This window comes from Prionailurus viverrinus, chromosome D1 (assembly GCF_022837055.1).
Source record: "Prionailurus viverrinus isolate Anna chromosome D1, UM_Priviv_1.0, whole genome shotgun sequence".
Taxonomy (NCBI): Eukaryota; Metazoa; Chordata; class Mammalia; order Carnivora; family Felidae; genus Prionailurus; species Prionailurus viverrinus.
The window spans coordinates 56,851,901-56,868,562 of record NC_062570.1 but is presented as its reverse complement, the minus strand read 5'-3'; the positions used below and the strand labels follow the sequence as shown (position 1 = coordinate 56,868,562).

Below are 16,662 nucleotides of genomic sequence, written 5' to 3'. Positions count from 1 at the left end.
AAAAAAATCTCACATTCTTCCGTTCTCCCAGGTGGGACGGGGCCCCAAGCGGGCGGTGCCAACGGGTGTCCAGGTTGGAAAAACAAGCAGATTCAGACAAAGCTTCATTGTGAAGGAGGGCCCGATGCTTTGGCCATTAAAACGAATCCCAGCAAAACAAAATGCCTGCTGCCTTATCTTATCTCTTACAGAAGGGGGGCAGGAAAGGGCTCCAAGACAGAGTGTCGATCCCTCCCCATACCAGCCTCCATCTAAGAGACCCGGTCTCCGTGGTGGCAGCAGTAGGAAAGAGCACCACGGCGGCGGGGGGGAGTCCAGAGTCTAGGTGTAGCCCTGCTCTGCCACTGTCTGTGACCTTCTGCTGCACCCGTGCTGACGCTTTCTGTGCATGGCCTCGTGTGGTCTCCACAGCCATTTCAGAGAAAGATGATTGCTATTCCTATTTTCAAATGAGGACACCGAGGCTCAGAGAAGACACCGAGCTAGGCAGCAGAGGAGGGTTGGAACCCAGGCTTCTCAGACTGCAAAGTCTTCCCACTCCCCTGTTTCTCCAGGCGGGGAGGTCCCGGGAAGAGCGGTACCCCAAAGGAGGGAGCAGCCTGGAAGCAATGCGCTCCTTATCATGGGGCTGTGCAGGTATCATCCTGAGGAGACTGAAGATGCGTCCCACAGAGGGTGGTGGGTGGTTGTCAATCTTGGGGAGCTGACATCACCTAGGAAGCTTTAAAAACTGCTGAGGCCTTGGTTGTCGGCCCAGGCAGGACTATGAAAAGTTCCCTAACGATTCTTGGGGCACCTGGGTGACTCAGTCGGTTGAGCGTCCGACTTTGGCTCAGGTCATGATCTCGCGGTCCGTGAGCTCGAGCCCCGCATCGGGCTCTGTGCTGACAGCTTAGAGCCTGGAGCCTGCTTCGGATCCTGTGTCTCCCTCTCTCTCTGACCCTCCCCCATTCATGCTCTGTCTCTGTCTCAAAAATAAATAAATGTTAAAAAAAAAAAAAATAAAGAAAAAAAAAGTTCCCTAACGATTCTAGTGTGCAGAAAAATTTGAGAGTCATGGGCCCAGATGTGCCCACTAGAGCACCTTCTACCCTAAAGGCTCCCTACCCGCCTCTCGGAGAAAGGTTTATTACTCTGAGCCTATTTTACAAGAGGGACACAAAAATGGGCAAAACACAACGGATGAGGTCCCGTCCCCAAGGCCCCACAGCCAACCACAAGTGCGGGCAGCAAGGGATCTCTGACTTCAGGGTGTCTCAGAGGCAAACTCCTTCAAGATACTTGGGGATCCTGGCTCTTGTCAGTGGAAGAAAACTTTCTCTTGGAGCCTCTTGGGTACGAGGATGAGACAAATTCTTCACAGCATTTTTTTTTTTTTAACCGAGTCCACTTATTTAAAAACCTAAAAGCTACAGGATCAATGCTGGAAGACACCTCTACTGGGTGCGAGCAAGGCCTGGTTGTTCTTTTCTCTAGGAGATTTGGTCCCAGGCCTGGGAAGGGCTGAGACTCTCAGACCTCAGCCCACATTTCCTCCCTACCTGCCTCCCTCCAGTGCCCTCACAGCACAATGTCACAGATGGTGAGACAGCGTGTGGTTGGGGGGGGGGGGGGGGGGGGAGGAGGGAAACCTGTGGGGTCCAGCAGACGCACATGTGTGTGTTAAATGATATCTTCACGCTCAGCTCTGGGAACACCACCTGCAGGAAGCCTTTCCTGACACCCTCCTCACCCAGCACTGGACAACCCCAGCCGCACCCCCCACCCCCTACGCCTTCCCTGCCACATTCTGTCACATGCGGTGTTGTCGCTGCTTCTGAACCCTCCCCTCCCTACCAGGCCATCCATTCATTACACAGAGCAGCTGCCCTTAGCCTGGGACTCATTCCATAGGCCCTTCCTGAGCACCGGATCTCTGCCAAACTCCGTGCTAGGTGCTGGAGACAGAGCTAATGACAGCTGGCAGGCATCGAGTGCTTATTGTGTGCTAGGTATTTTCTGAGTGCTTTGCATGTATAATTCATTTACTCCTCACTACAACCTTATGCACCAGATGCTGTAATTGTCACCATTTTACAGACGGGGAAACTGTGGCCCAGAGAGATTAAATCACTTGCCCAAGTCACATGTCTAATAAGTATGTGCACTCGGCTGTGGTCTCAGCATGACTCTATATCACCATCCCTAAACGTTGATGGGACTGGCCCCACCCCAGGAGCTCACTCTTCACAATCTGGAAGTTTTGTATCTGTGTGCTTACTTGTTTAATGTCTGTTTTCCCCGCCATGGACCAAAATCTCCAATCAAACTACATTTTGGGTTTTTTTTGTTTATTTGTTTGAAAATATTTATTTATTTTGAGAGTGAGAGAATGGGAGAGGGTGAAGGGGGAGGGAGAGAGAGGGAGGGAGAGAGAGGGGGAGGGAGAGAGAGGGAGGGAGAGGGAGGGAGAGAGAGAGAGGGAGGGAGAGAGAGAGGGAGGGAGAGAGAGAGGGAGGGAGAGAGAGAGGGAGGGAGACAGAGGGAGAGAGGGAGACAGAGGGAGAGAGGGAGGCAGAGAGAGGGGGGAGGGAGAGAAATGGAGAGAGGGAGGGGGAGAGACGGAGAGGGAGGGAGGGGGGAGGGGAGGGAGGGAGGGAGGGGGAGAGAGAGAGAGAGAGAGAGAGAGAGAGAGAGAGAGAGAATCCTGAGCAGGCTCCACGCTGTCAGTGCAGAGCCCAACTTGGGACGCGACCTCACGAACCATGAGATCATGACCTGAGCCAAAATGAACAGTTGGGCGCTCAACCAACTGAGCCACCAGGCGCCCCTCAAACTACATTTTGCATGTGTCTGTATGAGATTGAGAGAGAAATATACACATGGACAACCAGACAGAGAGACCAAATGAACACTGCTTCCCTTTAAGAAGGACTCACTCTCTGCCGGGCATCTCCTACCTGAACTCAGACGGCCCCTCCCAATCGGGCCATTCCTGCTGCTGAAGCCTGAGAAGAATCAGGTCCCCAGACACCCTGGTGCTGCCCTGTGCCCGGAACTTAGCTCCGAGCCTTCCGTGTCTGACAGCTGCCTGCTCCCTGGGAAGGCGTGGGAATCTCAGCTCTCTGACAGAGTCCTCCTCAGGCAGCAAAGTGTCCTCCTCCGGCAAGTCTCCCTGCCACCTGGCACACCCTCCCGCCTGGCACCACTGGCTGGACCCTTTAATCAGCTTCTTCCCGAGCCACTCCCTCACGGGGCTGCCGAGGGGACAGGCAAGTGGTCTCAGGTCGACAGAGTACCTGCCTGTGTGCCAGGTCTGGCCAGGCACCTCACCCCTCTCATCTCACTGAACCCCCACAACGCTATTATTATCAGCCCCACGTTACAGGGAAGGACGCAGAGGTACAAAGGTTGAGCGGCTTGCCCAAGGGGCAGCTTGAACTGCCAACCAGGGGAATGCTGCTTTGTGCCAGGCACTCGGTCAGGAGGGGAGGACCGGGGTGGCCGAGAATCTAGTTCTGACAGGCTGGCGAGGGAAGCGGGCCCACACAACCCCTCTCCACAGACCACAGTCAGCGAGTGAGCGTGCGGATCTGCCCAGAAGGAGGCTTAGATTCTGCCTGCTTGGGAGGAGTCGTGGAAGCTTCTAGGAGGAGGCATCTTCAGGCGTGGCTAGAATCCTCGCTGCTCTACCCCCATGACCACCACAACAGGAAGAAGGGCCGGCCTCGGCCTACAGAGTTCTGGTGCCCAGTGAGGACTTGCCACCACCTGGGAGGCTGCGAAGGAAGGAGAGAAGGAGGTGCCCTGCCAATGACCCCGCTGTGGCTGGGCCAGCCGGGCCCCAGCCCTGCCAACCTGGCCTGGCCCGGTCGGCTCCCAATCACAGGGTCTTCTCTGCCCAGCTAATGACCATGCTGCCAGCAGCTCAGGCCGCCACCCCCTTCAGTGGAGCAAACAGAGCCTGCTGGCCCAGACGGTGGCCAGGCCAAAAATCACAGCTGCCCGTCATACCACATCCTCTGGCCCTGATTACTGTGGTCTCCTCCTCCACCTTCTAGAGTCACAGAGGACACTGCAGAAGGCTGCGGCTCCGGGGGCTCGGACACCACCCCACTCACCACAGACATGGCAAAACAGGACCACCGAGGGGGGCTGATTCACCTCAAGTCGCATAGCCAGGGTCTGGATACCTGGCCCTTCCTCAGCTTTGAGAAGAAAGTTTCTTTCCGGGCTTTTTAGATGCAAAGTATGCTCTCGAGGTACTCAGGTAGAGTGGAGGAGACAGGCGGCCTGTTCAGCCACTGATAGGAGCTTGATTCCTCACTCCCCACTGTCTAGCTGTGCGACCTTGAACAAGACGACGACGTACCTCTCTGAGCCCCAGTTTCTGGGTGATAACAGGAGCTACTTCCCAGAGTTGTGAATGAGAGTACCTACAAAGTACTTGGCACAGCGGTTCAGAAGTACTCAAGGGCATTAGCCACTGTTCATATCACCAGCATAGCGTTATTAAATGCGTATGCAGGCACGTTTCACCGACTGTAGAATGGGATGCAGCGGTAGGTATTATTTATTACTATTACTGTGAAGTGTTACAAATTCAGAGGAGATGTGACCGGAGGGTTAGGTAATCCAGGAATGTTTCTGGGGGGAATTTATGGCCTGAGTTAGGCCTACACAAATGGGGAGGTGAGCAGAGAAGCAGGGATGGTAGGGATGCTGAGAGGAACCCCATAAGCAGAGGGCAGCACGTGACAGGTTCGGGAGACTGTGAGAAACAACAAGCCAGAGGTCTGTGCAGTGGCTGCGGTGGGCAAGGCCTTGAATGCACAACAAAGGGGCCTGGTCTTCCTTTTACAGTCAAGAAAGAGCCACAGAGGGTTCTCAGTGAGGACTCCATATGCTTTCTGAAGTGTGAAGTTTGCCGGGCATTCAAGGCCTTCTACCATCTGGCCACCCATCCCTTTTTCCCCACATGCCTCACTGACCCCACAAACCCCCGTATTACTACTCCAGAGTTCTCCCCACCTCTCTGCCTTCTACACCATCCCATCCGCCCTGCTACTAGCCCACCCCATGCTTCAAGTTCACAAGGAAGCACCCTTCTACCAAGTACCCATCGTACCATGTGCTTTACATATATCACCTCACAGTCACCCATAACGTCTCTGGTCTCTGATTTTACAGAGGACGAAACAGAAGCCTGGCAGGATGGTGTCTCACTCGCTGTCTCACAGTACGTGGCACAGCCAGGATTCAATTTTGAACTGATGTCAAGACCCCTACTCACTATAGCAAACTGCCTCTTGTCCCAGCCCACAGAGCCTTCTGAAGCCTTCTGGGTTACTCCAGCCTCAAAGCCTCTCCCTGCCAGCCCCTAGCACTCATTTGGAATCAGAGGCCCACGACTGGATCCTAGCACACCTAGCTTGCTTTTCATTGTTTCCTGCACGTCTATCTTGCTCCCACCCCCGACAGGAAAAGAGCCATGGTTGATGATAGGTCACTTTCTTCCCGCGCTGTCCCCTCCCTCCGTATCCAAGATGTCTAATAGCACTGATAGGAACCACCCACCTGCTCTGGTAGGATTCAGAAGTTCAGCTGAGCACAGAGCAATTTCCCTGAGCCTGCCTCCCATTTCATGAGGGGAGCCATAAATTATTCACTGCACCTTTGTGCCTAGGAAGGCCAGACAAGGGGCCAGAGGGAAAGAACACCAGCTCCTCCCAACCCCAGAAGCCAACAGCCCTGGGGTGGGGGTGGGAGGTCAGAATCCGGAGCCCCTAGCCAGGGTCTCGAAGCAGATTCCGGAGGGCTGTGGAACAGGGAAGCAGCCAGGGGAGCATGACCCATACAGGAGTCCCAGCTGAGCAAACCCTAGTCTGTGAGCCTGCAACAGTAGCCTACCTTCTAATCTAAGGCAGATCTGAGAATTTTCCTGGTCAAAATTCAAGCTTCCTTTCTTTATAGAGAAGGAAATAGATATCTGGCCAAGCACTATATATTTGCATCTTATTTAATTCTCACAACAACCTTGTAAAAGCGAAATTCCAATTTACAGGGAAGCCAGTGCTCTTGAGTAAAGTGCATGTGGCCCAGAGTAAAGTGCCCAGCGGGAAGCAGAGCAGATTCAGCCCACCTGGTCTGACTTAGCGCTGTCTGCCTGCGCTGTTTAGCCCACCCAACTGGGAGCTAGTCGTCCCACTGCCTTTTCCATCTGGGTAACTTCCAGAGCACCTGGTATGAATTGACGCTCAGTTCCTGAATTAAACTCCAAGGCCCTGGGCAAGTATGTGGCTTCATCTCTCTGGGCCTCCGTTTCCCCCACATGGCAGCCATTAGTAACAAGCCCAGTCCCGGCAAACAAAAATCTCTTTAGCACTTGACAGTTTGCCAGATGTGATGGCCCCATTATCTGAGCAGGTAACACACAGCCTGCCTTGACCCCATTTTACAGGTGAGGCTTGGAGACATGCATGCATCTGAGAGGTCCCAGGTGGCCCCCCAACCCCCACCCTGCCTCACACTCCAGGTTCCAGGTTCTTTCCACCACACCATGAAATGAGATCACAGGTGTGAAATTATCTCATCAAAGGGGAGCTTTGTTTAGATGTAGGGATTATAATGAGAATTTGAATCCCCATGGATGGGAGTTGGGGGGGGGGGGATGCCAAGCCCCTCTGTGACCCTCTCTTTCGGTGCCCCCCAACCCCTCCACCCCCAGGGACTGAGCTTCTGGCCTTCATCTGACCTCTCCACCCTCCTCCACCTCCCAGGGGCTTTCCAAGGGGGTTTCCCCAGACACCAGGAAGCTGGGCACAGCAGGGGTTAACTACTCCCAGCCAAGGCCACAGGGCTCAGACCAAGGCCACGTCCCCTCCCCCTCCCCACTCAGAACAAGAACCTACAGAGCTCACGCCAAGCTATCTTTCACAACACCCCTCTTTCTGCATGGCCCCAGGGGGCAACAGAAGGAGCCCCTGCCTGGGAATCCAGACACCTGGGACTGTGCCCCTAGCCCTGGCAGCCCCAGCCTAGAGACCCTAAGCAAGCCCCTCCCCTCCCCTCCCCTTCTGGGCCAGAGGTGTCTGGCAGGTTCCCTTGCCCAGGAGAAGCTGGGGTCAGACCTTTAGTCTGGGCCAAAGGCTATGGGACTGCTGGCTCGTCTTGGGCCCCAGCAACCACCACACAGACTCTCAAAGCAGCCTCATAAGTGGTCACCCTGACCTCCCATCAGGGGTGAGAAAACCCCAGCCACCCACCCAGAAGATGCTAACTGGGAGCAGATACCTTGAAAGATCTCTGGGAAGATTTTCTCAAGTGTACTGCTGCCTCAAGCACTTACTTACTTTAGCCCCTAGGACAACTGGCACCCCCCCCCCCAAGGCCCCCAGCCTCCTGTGTCCCATTACTAATGTGAAAGAGGGGAGCTGGTGAGTGCTGAGAGCCCTCACCTCTTCCAGCTCTGATGGGCTCTGACTTGGGGACCTCTAGAGTGAGTTTTCCCAACAAGCAAGCAGCATCTCAGGATGCCATGGTGTCTTAGAGACCCCAGAGCCTGGCACACAGGGGCCAGGGGCCACTGCTCCCTGGTCTGGAGTCCACAGGGAGGGAAGCTGTGGAACTGGGAAGCTTCCCATCTCTACCCTCAACTCTGGGTCACCTTTCCTGGGACGTGACCTGGCCGTGGAGTGGGAGGGAAGGCGGCCAGGGGAAGCCACCTCCCCAGCCTCAGGATCAGCTCTTGGATGCCCCAGTGGCCCTGCTTTGACCCCTCCCCGCCACCTCCTGCCTGGCGGCTATCCACTTCCTTTCTTCATTCTCCACTTCTTTCCCTCTCCACCCTAACCCTCCACCCCAGTCTCATCCCCCAGAGTGAAAACATCAGGGTCACTCAACCCCGCTGAGCCTCTGCGTCCCCATCTGTAAGAGCCCATAACAATGCACAACACCTTTTATCTCGTGGAATAGTAGTGAGCCTTAAATGAGGGACCATTTGCGCAAGGGTGGGGCGCGGACCCGCACACAATGGGCGCTCAATAAGTGCCCGTTTTCTCCCTTCCAGGCGCCCTCTCCTAGCTCCAGCCCCAGCTAGTGCCCGGTACACGCCCGCAGCTGGCCCCGCGCTGCCCGGTAGGGGTCGAAGGCCGCCCTTGCCTGGCATCCGGGGCTCTCTCACCTGCAGCTCTCGGCTCTCGGCTCTCGCCGGCCGCCGGGCAGGGGTGGTGGTGGTGGGGTGGCCTGTGATCCCTTCTTCGGGGCAAACGCTGAGCCCTCGCCTGGGGCGGCAGAAAGGTGACAGCTTCGGCTCGCAGCACCAGCTCGGTCCGGCTCAGTCCAACTGCCCAGCAGGCTTGGGACCCCTCACGGGGTGCTTGGACCCGGGCCGGGGTTTCCTGGGCGTTCGCACGGTCCCAAGTCCGAAGCACCGGGCGGAAGGCAGCTGAAGGTTTGGGTCTCGGGAGCCAGAGTCTGGGGGCTTCTGGGCTCCGTTGCACTCGGTCGGGAGGCTGTGGGCACCCGCCTTAACCCGGGTCCGGGGGCTCCAACACACACTACAGAAGGGCAGGGTACAAGCCCGCAACCATAGACCAGTACGGTGGGCCAGGAGCTTCCCGCCCCAGGGCACTGGATCGGGTCGGGAGCTCAGGGCGTCCCAGCCGCGACGCCCCGGATCGCGGGGCTGGGAGCGTCCCGGCACAGAACCCCGGGCGGGGGCAGGCGGGGCAGGGCGCAGGCGAGGACGCGCAGAGCCGCGGCGGCCGAAGCCCGGCGGAGAAGTCTTCCCAGGTCCGGACTCGGCTCGCTCTGCAAAATGGGGCGGACCTCGGCGCGTCGGCTGACTCCGGAGCTCGGGGCCGCGGCTCCACTTCCTCCTCTTCCCCCGGCTCGCTCGCGGCTCGCTCAGCCCTGCGCGGCAGCCGCAGCCACCCCCGCTGCTGTCATCCCCGCCGCCCACCCCCACAAGAGCTGCAGCCGGAGCCGGAGCCGAGCCCAGCCGAGGCAGCGCCGCCCAGCGCCAGAGCGCCAGCTGGCGCGGCTCCGTCCGAGCGGGGCGGGGTCAAGCGAGGCCCCGCCCCCCGCCGGGCCTTTGGCAAGGGGCGGGGCGCGCCCCAGAGACCCTCCTCCGGCCCCGCTCAGTCGGACAGCGGGAGCCAATGGGAAGATGGGAAAAGAGCGGAGCTCTGCGGAACGTGTACTCTACCCCGAAGAGGGCGGGGCAGACAGTGGAGACTTTGCGGCTGGGGAGAGGACAATGGAGGGGTGGGGGGTTTTAAAGAGTGGAACGGGGTACAGAGTCGCCTGGGGACCCAGATGGAGGGAGAGGTGATGACTGCTGTGTGTGGGATGGGGGCGCGGAGGCTGCCGTGTGTTGGGGAGTGGGGGGTCAGGAGGCAGGAAAAGAAGCAGGGTGGAGGTGAGGTAAGGTATTCGGGGATAGCGGAGTCCCCAGGGATAGGGGAGCTCTCCGGAGTGGTGGGACACCGCCTCCACAGTACTCTTCCCCCTTCCCCAGTTCAAGGGCTCAGCGCGCGGAGGTGAGCGTTGGAAGCCGTGAAACATTCAGATTTCACGAAGCGGTGAAAAATGTTTTTGAAAATAAAGATCGTATCTACCTACCTACCTATCTTCCTTCCTTCCTTCCTCCCTTCCATCCTCCCCCCCTCCCTTCCTTCTTTCCTTCCTTCCTTCAACATTTCCCCCTTCCCAGCGCCCATCTTCGAGGAGGAGCGTCCTTGCCAGTTATAGATACACTAAATCAAGAGCAGTGTGTGAGGATCACACACGCGCACTCCCTCTCTCTCTCAATCTCTCTGTCTCTTTCTCTCTCTCCCTCCCCTCGAGTAAGGCAGCATCTGCCCTCGGCTCCCTGCCCTCCCCTCCCCCAGCGCCTTGGGTCGGGGGAGCTGTGTCTGATTATCTGATTATTTCCAAGAGTCCCCTGCCAACTGCACAGGGCAGGGCACAGGGCAGACGTTAGAGGGTTTTGATGTATGAATGAATGAGGGTTGATGTGCTGCTGGGTCATGTAAAAGTCACTAATTGGCCTGCGGAGCAAAGGAATGGCGGCTGCACAGTAAGGCTTTTCAGTAAGCCTCACACAATAGGTGCCCCATTTCCCTGATGACACCAAAGCACAGAGAGGCCAAGTGATATTCTCAAGATCATATAGCTGGCACAGGATTCTATCCACTCATCACTATCGCTTTCTAGGGCATAGCTGTGTGGCTGTGACCAGGTTACTTGACCTTTCTGAGCCTCTGGTTCCTCATCTGTAAAAGGGAAATAAAGATGCTGCTACTTGGCGGGGACTGGCAGGCACCAGACTTCAAAAAATGGAAGGAAGGGTATTCCTGGCAGAGGAAACCGCATATGTAAAGGCATGGAGTCTGAAAGAACACTCCTGGGGACCCCTGGTGTATTCTGGAGGGTTAGGCTAGGCTTCCCTGAGGGAGTAAAAGGCAGGCTCAGGCCAGAAGTAGGGGGTAGCTAGATTAGGAGGGAACCTCAGGGAATGGACAGTGCTCTGGGCAGAGAGGCCGGCCTGGGCAAAACCGTGGAGGTTAGGGAGGACATTCCTTTGTCGAAGACAAGTTCAGAGTGGTTGGACAGCTCCCAGGGAAGGAACAGCAGAACTGATGGGAAGAGAAGAGCATGCAGAGCCAGACAGGAGGGAGTTCAGACTTTATTCTGAGGACCAAGAACTCTGTTGGGGTCTTGCTCATGACCCTGAACCCAGCAGGGCTATTCCGAGGCCCCAGCCTGGATTCACTGGTTGTCAGAAGGGTGGCCTGGAAGTTTTTAAGCCAGGTATTGATAGGGGAAAGGGAGCTTTGTAGGGAAACCAGGTAGCACGAAAACAGTTAAAAGCCACAGGAGGCAAATGCCATGGGCCTGCACAGTGAAGGTTGGAGTCTTCAATGAGGTCTGGACCCTGAGGCTCTGGCCCATCCCCTCTTGAGAGTGCAGCAGCCTTAGGGTCTGGTTGGAAGAACAAGGAAGAGGGTGAGCTCGAGGCTGAAGTCCAGGGGAGCACCCTCTCTTAGCCAAGCCCAGGGGTTGGGAGTTTGGAGGTTGTCTCCAGGAAGCTTGCATTGGTGGATGTGGCAGGAGGGCTGGGAGGGGGCTCTTTTGCTAAGAAAACTTCGACTTCTCCCACTGCCCGGAACCTTCATATGGCTCCCCGTTGCCAGAACGATCAGGTCCTAAATATCTAGTCCGGTGTTTCAAGGCCTCCATTACTGCTCTCTCCCAGCCTCACCACCCTCCTCTTCCAATCACTTTCCTCTCCCCTTGTACCAGACTTCTCTCAGCTCTATCCATGAGCAGGATACAGTCTGTCCCTTCCCTGTGGTTGCTCTCACAATTGTCCTTGCCTGGGGTACCGTGTTCCCTTTCTCTCCCGAGTGACTTCTACTTCCCTGCTGAACTGAAGAGAAGAAACTCTGGGGCAAATGCCCATCTGCCCTCTTTACTGCTATATCTTCAGAGCCCAGCACATAGCAGGTGCTCAATGAGTAACCGTTGAATGAATGTTCCATCTCGCAAGTCAAGTGTCTCCTCACTGAGAAGCCTTCCTGGACTCTCCCAGGAAGTCTGCCTTCGGTACGAGATCTCTTGGCTTGAAGGCTCTGTAATTATGTATTTGCTGTCTAGTTGGCCCCACTGGGCTGTGGGAGCATGTCTGTGGCAGTGCGCCCCCACCCACCAGCACCCCACGGAGCGTAGAGCCGGGCCTTGTAAGACCTCAACATAGAGCAATGAATGAGGCTCTCAGAGAGCAGTTCTCTGGCCGCCCCTGCCGAGAGAGCCTCCTAGGCGGTTCAGATGAGCAGAATGCCAGAATGAAAAGGAGGCTTTCAGAACAGACCCCCATCACCTCTGAGGCCTGGGGGAAGAGGGCCCAAGGTCACCAGGAGGTGACCAGCAAATAGTTCTCAGACACCCACATTCGCCCTCTGGCTACCCTCCCCGGGGCTGGAAGGGGGGGCGGTGGGGGGCGGGGAGGAAGTCTCCTGACCTGGGAGAACCCGGCCTTTTTGCCACCAGAGAGGCCCAGAAAGCGTGACAGATTCATGGTCATGGCAGTTTGTCTGGGAGGGTGACCGAGGACTCAGGGGAAGGCTCTGAACCTGGGCCTCTGGGGCTGACAGAGAAGGCTGACCTTGTCGGTCTCGTGCCCACCCTCCCAGAGCCTGGCATCCTCCTTATATCTTCCTTATATGACCAGAGGAGGATTAACAGTGGGCCTGTTGCAGCTTCAGCTCTGTCACACGGTTCCTTTTTATTCTTGTGGCAGATATTCACTTTTATGCCTCCATGTACAGTAGGAATTTTGCATTCTTTTTCTTTTTCTTTTTTATGTTTATTTTTGAGAGGGGGGAGGGCCAGAGAGAGGGAGACACAGAATCCAAAGCAGGATCCAGGCTCTGGGATGACAGCACAGGGCCCGACGCAGGGCTCGAACCCATGACCAGTGAGATCACGACCTGAGCCGAAGTCGGACGCTTAACCGACTGAGCCACCTAGGTGCCCCTGCATTCTTTTCCTTAAACAGGAACTCCAAATTGTATAAGTCTGCACGCCCTGCGAGATCTGCCTCCAACAAATCATTAGGGTGCACCCATGATGTGCAGGCACTGTGCTAGGTGCCGGCAGGGGACAGCACGGAGAACGAGGCAGCTTCTGCACTAACCTCCTCCTGGTGGGGCTGATGGGCTCAACTGAACTCACAGTACGTGCTGCTTTCCTACCTGTCTGCCTCTCCAGCCTGGAATCCGTCCCCAACTCTTGCTGCCCGCACGCACCCCCCCCCCTCCCCCGGGGCTTCAAGGACCCTCTGAGAAGCCTGCCCGACCCTCCCGGTGGGAAGCACAGCATTGTCCATCGAAGCAGCTGACAATGCAAGCTTTTTGTGCCCTTCTGGGGACACTGATCCCCTTGGCTCTTGGGCTACTTGTGGGTCAGTTTTTAGAGGGCAAGGGATGGAGTCTTGTCTGTACCCCTAGCCCATCCCACATTTACCAATAATTCCTGAGCCGGATGAAGTCCTAGACTACACATTGGGCATCCAGGGATGGGACAACTGGGGAGGAGACAGCCCTTGACATCAAGGCGCTCCAGTCCCAGGGCTGTGTGCAGCGGCTATATGTACAGAGTGCTCTGTGAACACAGAGGAGGGTGCCTGCTTTGGCAAGGGGGGGGGGGGGTAGGGCGGGGTCAAGGGCAGTTTCGCAGAAAGGTGACATTTGAGTTGGCTATCTAAGGCTAAGTAGAAGTTGCCAGATAAGGAGAGAAGTCTAGGCAGACAGAACCCAGAGTACAAAGGCCCAGAAGTGGGAACAGGCAGGTGACAGGTGAGAACTGTGGTGTGTTTGAGGGAAGGGCAATGACGAGGGGAGGGAGAGCTTGAGGACACACAATGGCCCGGCTAGAGCACAGACCCTGAACCCACACGGCCTGGGTTCGCATACTGGCTCTGCCTTTACGAGCTCTGTCATGGCCCTGTGCCTGTCTCCTCTATAAAGTGTGGATAATACCAGTACCTATCTCACGGGGTATTATTTATAAGGATTAAACGAAGTCCATTTTGTAAGAGTTTAGGGTGATGTTGGCACATGGTAAGCCCACTGTGAGTGATAAATAAGGTGGAGCTGGAGGGGCAGGCAGAGGCCATATTAGGCAAGGCTTTGAGTTTGGACTTATACCTGGAGGCACCAGAACTTTAACAAGGAGGAAGGGATCCAGCCTCCCTCCTCCCACCCAGGAACTGCAGGCCCCCCCTCCCCCTCCCCAGCCCTCGGAGCCTCTAGTGGCATCAGTCAATACATAGTGGGACTGCAGGGGCTGGGGCCACATCCCCCCCCCCCCCCCCGCCCCAGCATACCCAAGGCAAGTGTATGGCCCGATTTGTTGCCAGAGGAGGTCAGGGAGGGGCCCCGAGGGCGTCTGGGCATCTGGGCAGGAAGAGCATCTGAACCCTGGCCAACCCTGAAGGATGGTGGGACGGGGTAAGAGTGTGTGTTGAGTGGGGAGTGGATGGGGGTGTTGGAAAGGCAGCAAAGTCACTTACCTGACCTGGAGACAAAGTAGGATGTGGGACACTTGGGGCGTGATGTTTGGGCTGGGGAGCCAGAGGCGCATCCTGGCCTAGTCACCTCCCTTCTCTCTGCCTCAGTTTCCTGGTGAGTAAAATGGAGACGAAAATGGCCCCTCAAAGGTGGTGAGGGCTAAAGCGCTTGGTCAGCCAGGCCTGAGGCAGCATGGTGTGGCGGGGGAGATCTACTCGGTTCCACGGTACCAAGGCGGGAAGGTCGAGAAAGCCTGTGCCTGAAGAGGTAGGCAGGAGGCCCTGTCCCTCAGGTCTTTGTCACAGAGTTTGGTTTCTGTGCTGCCAGCAGAGGGGAGTCTGGGGAGAGTTTAAGCAGGAGGCGATGTCAGATCTGCTTTTCAGGGCTTGTTCTGGTCAGTCTTTGGAGAAGACTGAGGCAGAGAGGGCAGCTCGGGCCTGTTTTGAGAATCCAGAGGACAAGGAAAGGTGAGGTTCTGAACCTGGGCTCCAGGGGTGGGTGCGGGAGGGTCAAGGACATTTAGGGGGAAAGAGACAAGCTACTGATGGTGTCTATGTGGGGTAAGGGAGATAGAGAATCTGAGATGTTTGGGCCTGGGACAGTCTTTAGGGTGAGAGGGGACCATTCCCAGGGAGGGAGCGTGCGGTTCACAGGGATGCAGCAGGAAAGAGATAAAGGGGGAGAGGGGGTGGGCCAGGAGCATTGGGACTGAATGCTTGGGGTCAGCATCTGGGTTCTGAGGGTGGTTCTCGGGAGAGGTGGAGGCAGGAACAGGGGTGCGTGCATGTGGAGACTTTGTGGGTAGCCTTTCCCAGGTCGATGGCAAAGGGTGCACGCTTGAGTGGCAGCTGGGGGAGGAGGCAGAGTTGGAGGCTTTGGGTTTTTGTTTTTGGAGGGGAACGTAAAGCCTACAGCCCTGTGCAGGAGAGGAGGTAGCCAATCAGTGGGCTGGAGAGACAAGGTGCCGACCAGAGTCTGAGGAGAGGCAGCACTTCCGGCTTCCGGGTGGTGAGGGGACCGGAGTGGGGACAGGGCAGGTGAGGAAGATCAGGCCTGAAGGCCTCAGTGAAGCAGGAGCCAAGGCGTCTGCCCTCCAAGGAGAGGGCCAAGTGGAGCAGGCCTCCAGGCAGGAAGCTGGGAGGCGTGGCCGTGGAAAGTGGAAGGGAGACCAAGGTGAGAGCCATAAATCTGTGTTGGCTCCTTTCATATGGTGGAGGGATTGGGGATGGCTTCGGGGAACGTCTGTGTCAAGTAAATAAGAATTTATACCTGGCCTGCTTCTCATTCTGCTGGATCCTTGGCTCCAGTCTTGAAAGGATGGGCAGCTTCAGGATCCTCCCTGACCCCCGATCCTGCGACTCCCTCCCCTCCACCAAGCCTTGCTACCGGTCAGTGGGAATAACAGCGATCATTATCAGCTTACCGGCACTTCCTGATGTTCGTAAGAGGGGGAATCTTGGACCCACCATTGTCAATTGCATTCCCCCCGGGACCATGAACTCCTTGTTGGATTTCTTCCCTGTCTTCAGCAGCACGGGGGCGCGGGTCACACCCAATAGGTGCCTAATACCTTTAAAGCGAAGCAAAGGGGAGAACTTTATTTGACCGCCTCTGCTGCCCCCTGCTGTCTGATATGGGTTGGTGCAGAACAATGGTTCTAAGTGCTAACGCTACAGCTCTGACTCTCCAATTTGTGGGTCTCCAGACACTGTTTCACGCCTAAAAATTATTGAGGACGCCACAGAACTTTTGCTTATATGGTTTATACTGGCCTTTACAGTGTTATAAATTAAAACAGACTCTTAAAAATGTTCATGTAATTAATTTAAAATAACAACCTTCCTACGTTTAAACATCTTTATGAAAAATATCTTTTCCTAAAGAAAAAAACAAGGGTGAAGAGTGGCACTGTTTCACAGATTTACAAGTTTCTTAATGCCTGGCTTAACAAAAGACAGCTGGATTCTCCTATCTGTTTCTGCATTCGATCAAGCACAATATGCTGTTTTGTTTGAAGCTGACAAAGAAAATGGAGGCTTATGCTGATACGTAGTTAGAAAAGAAGGGGCATTTTAATGGCCTTTTCAAATAATTGCGGACACAGCAACAGTCAGTTGCTATTAGAATCTGAAATCACATCAGTGAAATTTTCTTACTCAGTTCCATTAACGTCCATTGGTCTCCTTTGCACTGTTAAATACATCTTTTACCCATGCCTGATTTTGTAACAGCATGCAGTGGCCATTAGGGAAAAAATGAATTCGCCAAGTTACCTTTCAAATGCTGATAAATTTTGGCACACACTAGCTAAAAAAATCGAATTCACTAATATCACTACTGATCTCATCAGAGAAATCTTTCAGTATTGAGAAGCTGTCAAGCTTACAGTGGTGAACACGAGTCTTCCAAAATTCTAATTTTCACTTGAAAGCTTGAATTTTTATCATTAGCCACAAACCCTGTCAGTCTACCCTGAAATGACAGGCTCGTTTCTTCAGTTTTGAGAAAATGCCTGCCAGATATTCAAGTCTGCATAACCATAATTTGCCTGTCAATTTTTCTTTCGAGTAAAAATAGCGTTCCATGAAAAAAGTGGCTAGGGTAGCTC

The 16,662-nt window shown here is 55.4% G+C and overlaps 1 protein-coding gene across 4 annotated transcripts in view; it reads right to left on the bottom strand.

The window, feature by feature from the left end:
- Positions 1-8,983, bottom strand: part of GDPD5 (glycerophosphodiester phosphodiesterase domain containing 5) — a 92,430-nt gene extending 83,447 nt beyond the window's left edge. Inside the window, exon 1 of one of the 4 annotated variants that reach the window (XM_047878757.1) lies at positions 8,162-8,983. The gene's annotated coding sequence lies outside the window, so the exon portion shown is untranslated. The remainder of the gene's footprint in view (positions 1-8,161) is intronic. The other 3 variants (XM_047878750.1, XM_047878756.1, XM_047878755.1) reach the window with 3 other exon arrangements.
- Between the last annotated feature and the right edge of the window lie 7,679 nt (positions 8,984-16,662).